Source organism: Alosa sapidissima, chromosome 13 (assembly GCF_018492685.1).
Source record: "Alosa sapidissima isolate fAloSap1 chromosome 13, fAloSap1.pri, whole genome shotgun sequence".
In the NCBI taxonomy this organism is placed as follows: domain Eukaryota; kingdom Metazoa; phylum Chordata; class Actinopteri; order Clupeiformes; family Clupeidae; genus Alosa; species Alosa sapidissima.
Window position 1 is genome coordinate 31,609,878 of NC_055969.1, and position 9,385 is coordinate 31,619,262.

Here is a 9,385-nt window from a genome sequence, read left to right on the forward strand (position 1 = left end):
TGGGGGGAAAGAAGTGGTGCATTTTATCATTCAAACATGCGACTTTTCATGAAAATTCTATAATCCAAGATGGCCGCCACCATATGACGTCATAATATGCAAATTAGATATAAACATTTAATCCCTACATAAACTTTGGGTCATCCTTAATATTTCTCTAATTTACAGAAAGTCTCTATCTCTTATCACTTTTAAGATATAGCCTTTTGAAATGAAGATGTCAAAATCGAACGTTTCGAAAAAAAAACCCTCTGGCGCCTAAAGGGTTAAGGTGTTACTATTGCTTCTAATATGGTCAAATAAAGCTATAAAGAGAATACCCTGTACGCTATCAATTAAAAACAAATAAAGCTATAAAGAGAATACCCTGTACGTTATCAATTAAAAACAAATAAAGCTATAAAGAGAATACTCTGTACGTTATCAATTAAAAACAAATAAAGCTATAAAGAGAATACCCTGTACGCTATCAATTAAAAACAAATAAAGCTATAAAGAGAATACCCTGTACGTTATCAATTAAAAACAAAAGCATACATGTGTGTGTGTGTGTCTCTGTGTGTGTGTGTGTGTGTGTCTGTGTGTGCACGCATGCTTTCTCTAGACCCCAGCCCCCAGCCCACTGGTCCTCCTCCAGATCATGATCAGTGCTGGATACTGCTGGTCAGTCTGTGTCCCATTTGTGTTTTTCTCTGCGCCATCTCTGTGTACTGCTTCATCCGTGAAAAAGGTACAGTATCCCATATATGTATACATTCAGTCATATTTACAAACTGATGAACCTATCAGCTGCTCATAGTTATACTGTTGAAATACTATTGAAAGGCAAAAACAACTTTTCAGTCATGTTTTCATGTCTTCACTTCTCTTTCCTAATGAACAGAATCGGAGAACAAGAAGATTTATCAGACGTTTACTGGCACAGCAGACAGCACAACAACAGTAGTCATATACACACATGTGGACCAGACAGACACAAACCCATCTACATAAACAGACCTAATACACTGGACTATGAATGGCATAAGTATGAATACAGTATGAAGCAAACGATGAATAAAGGACTCTTCAGAACAATTATTTATGTAGACGAAAGGTAGAGTGTGTTACAGTTAGAGTTTTATAGATCCCGCGTATAGTGTGATGTTTATGCTTCAAGGATGTGACAAAGTATGGCACGATCTTCTTATCTTGATGAATTCATCAGGCAAAAATAAATGTTTTTAATTTTTTAATAACTGTCTTCTTGGTATTATTAGTAACAAACTGTTGACTGTATATTTAGCTAGATCAGAATACCACACACAGGGAGCACTAAACAGGGTGTTTGTGTGAGTATACCTGGCTCATTTTACACAACATCTTATTTAAATTAATTGTGAAATATTGAACAATAGGCTGCACTGAGGTAAAGCAAGACATGCTGAATATGTGCATATACCTGATCTGATAAAATGAGCCGGAAGTCGCACATTCTAATTTTGAGATACAGGTCAATTATTTCAAAAACCATTGAAAATATTGATTTTTCATTTTTGGTGTTATATGAAAGAAGAGGCGTTCAAAATTAATTTCCCTAAATTTCATACGTCAATAAAAAAAAACAAAATCTCAATTTTGACTCATTTTTCCAGATAAGGTCACACTGTACAAGACCTGACTGTTGTGGTGCATAGCAGTATGTTTTGTTATATACTTACTCAATAATTTGGTTTGGTTATATGTTTATACTTATATTTACCATTTCTGCTGTAAGTGCATGTTGTGTGTGATGTCTGTATGCTACTGAGACCTTGCATTTCCCCTTGGGGATCAATAAAGTATCTATCTATCTATCTATCTATCTATCTATCTATCTATCTAATACCATATGCTAATGATACACAAGATGCGTGATGTAGTTGAAGTGAGGTAGAAGAGTCAAAACAAACGCACATTTATTCATGCAGCAGACACTTATGTGTCTCCTAAACAACCATTTATGTCCAAGTCTATTAAATCAGGTTCACTCCACCTTTTTTTTAAAACAAGAACTGGGAAAGCCACGGAAGTGTATGCAAATACAATAGGAATCAACGTTTGTTTTTACCTCTGATCTCAAACTGTAGCCGTGCCCCGTGTCCCACAGTTGGCAGTGATGAGGAGGCCACAGGGTCACTGCTAGTGAGGGGTATGGGATATCACCCATGATGCTGAACCACTGGCTGCACCCTGCACTGCAGAAAATGATATCTTACCAAGTGTTATAATCTTACTGTATATTAAGATAAAAAATCTAGTAAGTATTGTTTTTAGTATACTTACTTTGAGCTTTCAAAAAATAAGTCAAAATCTTTATAAAATTAAGACATAAAAACATTTATCTGCCAATGGATTAAGTAAATGTACCTTAAATTGTCTTAAATATACAATTACTTAATCCATTGGCAGATAAATGTACTTGTTTTTATGATTATCATTTTTTGCAGTGTGCTTAACTTCCTGTCAGTAGACGCACTCACTTCCGTTATTTGTGAGGTCAAGCTCAGTTGTATCAACTGGAAACCACAGGGCCTTTGTGCTCCATGTACAGTAAGGACAGCTGGTGTTAAAACTGAGGTATACATCTGTGAAAAAAAGGAGACAAATAAACAGGCACATGACACATTAATATTAATGTTTATTAACAACTCTTTATTATTCACAAATTAGGATGGATACCTGCCAAGGCATTATGCTATATGGGCTAACCAAAAGATATGAGCTATCTATGAAACAAAATATAGCAAACAAATTACCTACTTAAAGAATCCAGAGATTTTAACACAGATTTAAATTAAAAAAAAAAACATAGATAGATATTTTATTGATTCCCAGGGGAAATTCAAGAAATGTTGATTGTTATATGTCAGTGCAGCTATGTGATACAATGAAATTTGACACTATTTTTAAGACCCCATTCTGAATAGTCAGTTGGGAAACATTTTTCAGATCAGTAAGGGATAGACGACACAGTGTTCGGGTAGCAGAAGTCAATGCATGCATGTTTGTTGCATGTAATGCATGTTTGTTGTGGTCATGCAGCCACAGCAATAAACAGAGGAGTTAGAGGTACACACGCCTCTGTTCTCAGAAAGTCAGGTTTCTTAACAGCTTCATACCCCAGGTTACTTTAGAAACATCAACACTCCTGTCACTCACCAACCACCCACACACACACACACACACACACACACACACTCACACACACACACACTCACACACACTCACTCGTACTATTAACCATCAATTGTGCAAGACAGATTTGATCCATCAGGAGTTTTGGGTTGTTTTGTGCAACTCATGTGTGAGTCTATCAGTTGAATACTTATGCACATATAAAAAAATATATATATTAATTTTATTTTGATTTAGTATTTTGAAATTATTCATGCACACCAGGAGAAATGTAATTTCACTTTGATTGTATGCAAGTGCATGATAAAATGGCAATAAAAGTCAACTTAAATTCTTCATATTGAGTCTTAAGATAGCCACCAGTTCAGAATCAGGACCCTTACTGCCTGACTTCCTGTCTGTGGCCACACTCACAGCTTGTTTGTGAGGCTAAACACTGTCAGACACAAATGTGAAGGCGTTAACTCTTAGCTCAAGGTGCAGTGGTGTTAAACGCAGTTGTGTGTGAGGATTGACGCCCTCTCAAAGCACATCTTGAAATACACAAAAACATAAAACATATGACATAAAACTTTTCATGCTTTTCCCTCTATTCCCAGCTCTACGTCCTGCTTCTCCAAGAACTTCCCTGTAAAATAAATGAAAATAAATCTTAAATGTAAATGTAAATTTAAATGTAAATGTAAATATAAATGTAAGTGTAAATAAAACTCACCAAACCATCTTATCAGACCCCAGTAAGTAAAAGACAAGGAAGTATAATTCAAGCTGTATTATCATATAACATACTTAACAAGCTGTATTATCATATAACATACTTAACAAGCTGTATTATCATATAACATACTTAACAAGCTGTATTATCATATAACATACTTAACAAGCTGTATTATCATATAACATACTTAACAAGCTGTATTATCATATAACATACTTAACAAGCTGTATTATCATATAACATACTTAACAAGCTGTATTATCATATAACATACTTAACAAGCTGTATTATCATATAACATACTTAACAAGCTGTATTATCATATAACATACTTAACAAGCTGTATTATCATATAACATACTTAACAAGCTGTATTATCATATAACATACTTAACAAGCTGTATTATCATATAACATACTTAACAAGCTGCTTGTGAGTTCAACTTCACAATGCCCAAAACATCAAAACTATTGTTTTCTCTACTTTGATTTACACCTCAATTCAACCTAATTTCCAAGACAGAAAAACACAGCACAATTGTGTATTTGTGTAAACCAATCACTGAGCATACATGTCTTGCATCTCTCCTGTACTACTTCAGCTCTCCCCACAGTTTTACTGATAAACATCCTTAGTGGCGATTTACCTATAACCTGTGCTAACTATAAGTTAATTGTTTTTTTCTTATTGCAAAGATGTTCATTGACATTACTCCAGCTCTGACAGTGGTTCTCCTAACATTTGTGTTTTGTACATTTTTGTCATGTGTATTTGTTTTGATTCTTTAATTGGCACATGGTTGGTTGGGAGTCATTTAGTGATTAAATTAAAAGTGGATAGATTTTTGTTCTCTTATTTAATCTATGTTGTGAAAAAGAGGGTGGAAAGTGTTCTGTTTTTCTTGATTTTTCTTTGACCTACTTAAAGAAACTGGGTTCCACTTGGTCTTTATGAACACCTTCTTTGCACACCATGGTCCTCTCTTGCAAATGTGTTGCACCCTTTTGCAAAACAGTTAACGCAGATGTCATTCAAAGACCCCAAACTCTATTGGTTTCCCTGTGCTAAACAAAAGGAAAACATCTATTCACAAAGATTCCTTGCATAAGTCTGAATTCATTACCTCTCATTCATTATCCATAAGATATACCATGTCTGTTCTATGTTACTATTTGCAAGTATGGATGGAAGGCACATTATAGAGAAAAGTATACTGTTTTGGCTATTTGGTGAAGAAAACAGTACAAAAGCTGAGAAGTCTACGTGTTTACTGCAGGTCTATTTCAATACAATTTTCTCGATTGCTTTGACCTGCTTAAAAAAACTGGGATCCACTTGAACTTCATGAACATCTTTGCACAGCAGAAGAAGTCATCTCTTGCAAATGTGTTCACACGTTTTCATTGGGTTCACACATTTCTCACCCTTTTCCAAAACAGTTAACACAGATGTCATTCAAAGACCCCCCAAAAAATGATAAGTTGTAGTTCAATGAAATTTGTCTTGTGTAGGTGCTTTCAGTCTTTCTGATACCAGAAAAATGGGAAAGAAATGGAACAGACATAGCAAAAATGCTCATTTGGAGAACTATATTTTGCATGTTGTTGTCCAGTGTGTAATGACTGATTGAAATGATTGACAACAGGATGTGTTGCAAAATTTGTTTTAAGTGAGAGAGTAACAGCCTTTTGTGAGCAAAATGTGTGATTTGTGATTTGGCCAGAGTGCTTTTGTTTAGACATGGGTGTTAACTGTTTTGAAAACTTGATGTCAGAGTTGACACAAGCATCAAAGTGATCGAGAAAAACTATAAAAAATGATGTTGTAGTTCAATGAAATTTGTCTTGTCTAGGTGAAGGTCTTACATGTCAAAGGCAGTTACATCTTGAAGAATGAATACAATTCATTTTATTAAAAAATGAAAAAGAAATGGCACAGACATGGCTGAAACTCCTCATTTTGAGAACTGTGCATTTTGTTGTGCAGTGTGTAATGATTGATTGAAAGCCAACAGTAATTTGACTACAAGTTTGAAGGCAAAATTGGCTTTTGCTGCATGTTTTAAATGATTTGAGAGTGTTACAGTCTTTTGCAAACAAAATGTGTCAACAGAGTGATTCTGTTTAGACCTGTGTGTTAACTGTTTTGACAACGTAATGTCAGAGTTGACACATGCAGTATTTGCAAGTGACCATATGTGTGTTTGTGTAGTGTGTGTCTGTGGTGTGCGTGTGTACTGTACTGTATGTGTGTGCGTGTGTCTGTGGTGTGTGTGTGTGTGCGTGTGTGTGAAAAAGCATCAAGCATGTATGTGTGTCCTCACCTTCACAGCCCTCACGCGGTCCAGTTTAGGGTATTTTCTTATGTATCTGATGATGTCTCAAAGCATGTGCAAGTATTAACATAAATGATCTTGTGTCCTATTGAAGCATAAATGCTTGACATAAAATCAATGTGTCCAACTTTGCTCCATGTAACCTTGTGCATAATGCATCATTTTGTCTTTTGTCCATTTGTTCCCCTTTGCCAATATGTTTGACAATCAAAAAATGTATATGTTTACATTTGCAGTAGAGTATAGGCCTGCATTTTGCACAACAATGTATTGTGTGTGTGTGATACACATGATGCCTTCAGAAGGTGGGAGAGGTGGAATCGAGGGGGGAGTAAACCAAATCCCCTCTTCGAATGTCTTGTTATAGCCGTCCCTAAGACCTTGAGCGCTGATCAAAGCTCTCAGGGTACTCTGTGTTTGGGGAGGTAAACCACCAGTTATGACTGCAAAAGGACACTCAGACAGGACTTCCTGCCTGTACTCGGAGCACTTTTTCGTGATACCAAACACAAAAACATCATTCAAAACAGTTAGGTCCTTTACCTCTTAGCTCTCGGAGGTGTAGTTGGTAAACACTTTTACGCATGTATAAGGCCAGCTGTTTTCCCAAAGTTCTGCTAGAAATACACACAAAAACGCACACACACATTCAGGCTTTTTTTATACTGCTATGTGCACAATCAAGCCACTCAGTTGACCTTTACTGAAAGGATGCCCAAACATCAAAGCCAGTTTACCGCTCACTTTAACCTAATTTTTAAGGCAGAAAAAAAAAATTCCATTTGCGTAAACCAATCACTGACCACGCGTCCTGCACAAGCCTGACAGAAATCCGCTTAAATACTCCTTCAGCTCTACTTCTACCTTCAGCCGTTACGGAGATGAACGTGTTATTGTGCTGTAGTTTTCCCCTTATTGCAAAGCTCTTACATGAAATCATTCCAGCGTACAGTGGTTATTTTCTCTTTTAAATTAGAAATCTCTGTAAATCTGTACATTTTTGTCATGTCTTTTCACGTGAGTCTTTTCATGTCTTGATACTTTATGACTCTGTATGGTTGATTGATCTATGGTGTTTGTACACCAAATCATACGTTTTCATGTGGATAACTGAATGGTGCAGAAACGGCTCTCACATGAATCAGCTACACCTTGTATTAGAAGGTCACTGGACTCCCACATGCAGGCATGCTAAATGAGGGCTGGCTGGGAAGAGGGTCAAATTTCAATACTCAACACTCAAAGATGCATTCAAGCTTTTTCATTTCCCTAAACTTATCAGCAAGACCCTTATGGTCTGAATTAAACAATGCACAGCACAGCAGGATATTGTCTTGCCTATAGAACATTTGATCTCCCACGGCAACTTCACTTCTGAGGTGTAAAGGAAACGCACACAGCAAATGAACCAATCACTGAGCGCCTGTCCACTCTCAGTAGAAACCTGCCTCAAAGGCTCCTGCAGCCGTCTGATTCACAGCAATGGACATCTTAAGCATCATCCTCCATCTGTGTAAGTTAAGTAAACATTTTTTAATTGACATTGTTCAGCTCTATCGTTCACTGAAAAGTGTAATGTGTCTTTTGTAAAAATATGGAATATCTATGCTGGTTTGATTAGTGTTGTTATTTTCTATAATCGTTTTCTTTGTAGTTGTGATCACCTCATGTGTGGAGGGAATCTCGAGGGCTGATGGTGTAGAGCTGAGAGTCAGAGCAGGAGACAACATCATCCTGCTCTGTGAGTTAGAGGCAGAAAACGAATGGGCCCTTGGATGGCGTAGAAACTGCCCTCATGTTCATCAGCCACCCGTGATTTTTGAAAGCAAGTGGACCCCAGAACGCTTCAGTCTTCAAAAGAACATCACCTCAAATTCTCTTGATTTGTGGATTGAGAATGTCACTGAGCATGACCTGGGTCTTTATTTCTGCCATGAAGCAAACACACAAAAAGAGGGAAAGACCATAAAGCTGATGTTATTTAAAGGTAAGTAACATATGTATTTATTTATGTCAAATAAACCATATCTGTGTTTTTGAATGCTTGAATCATATTAGGTAAGAAATCTAATTAGTTTAAAGCCTTTTATGTCAGAAATATATTTAAAAAAAATTGAAAGCACTTCAACCAGTGAGACCTCATATTGCTCATCCTTGTGTCAGTTCAGTACATAGTAAACAGTAATATTTACATAAAATGTATTTATACTTTTAGGGCTTATAGGACTTTTCTTCAAGATGATATATACGGGCACAACTATATATATAAGACATTGAAAATAGGTGGACTAGGAGGGGGGCCACTGTTGCGCAGGAGCTACACACAACAGTGTTCAGAATCATAACTGTGTGTGCTACTAATATCAAATAAAGCTATAAAGAGTATACCCTGCACATAATTAACTTTTAAAAAAGCATACGTGTGTGTGTGTGTGTGTGTCTCTGTGTGTGTGTGTGTCTGTGTGTCTGTGTGCCCGCATGCTTTCTCTAGACCCCACTCCCCAGCCCACTGGTCCTCCTCCAGATCATGATCAGTGCTGGATACTGCTGGTCAGTCTGTGTCCTGTTTGTGTTTTTCTCTGCCTCATCTCCTCCAGCTGTGTGTACTGCTTCAGCCGTGAAAAAGGTGAAAGTATCCCTCTTTCACATACACGATTATACACTAAACCAAACACTTACTAACTCCATAAACTCCAGCTTATATTGAAAGTTTGAAGTGATGAAATGCAGTATTTTCAAGTTTTGTATATTTACTCTTTTAATGAACAGAATTCAAGAATAAGAAGATCCATGAAACCATAACTGGCATAGGAGACAGCACAACAACATTAGTCATATACTCAAATGTGGACTAGCACTACCCATCTACAGGGAACCATGTTATACAATGACAAAGGAAGAACAATGGGGAAACTTCAAAACAATGAATGAAGAGCTTGCATTTGAAAGAAAATATAATACATTTTCATTTTGGCTGCTTAATGAAAACAAACCAACTGCAGTTTGATTATGATTACATGCACAATTAAAAGGCATATTTTTTAATATTTGTAAGAGAGTTAAAGAACTGAGTTATCTGTAGTTCATTCCTTTCATGAATGTATCCTGTGTAAAGTATTCTCTTCTGAAGTACTGTATGTCTCCATGTGTGCATTGGCTATCTATTTGTCCTATT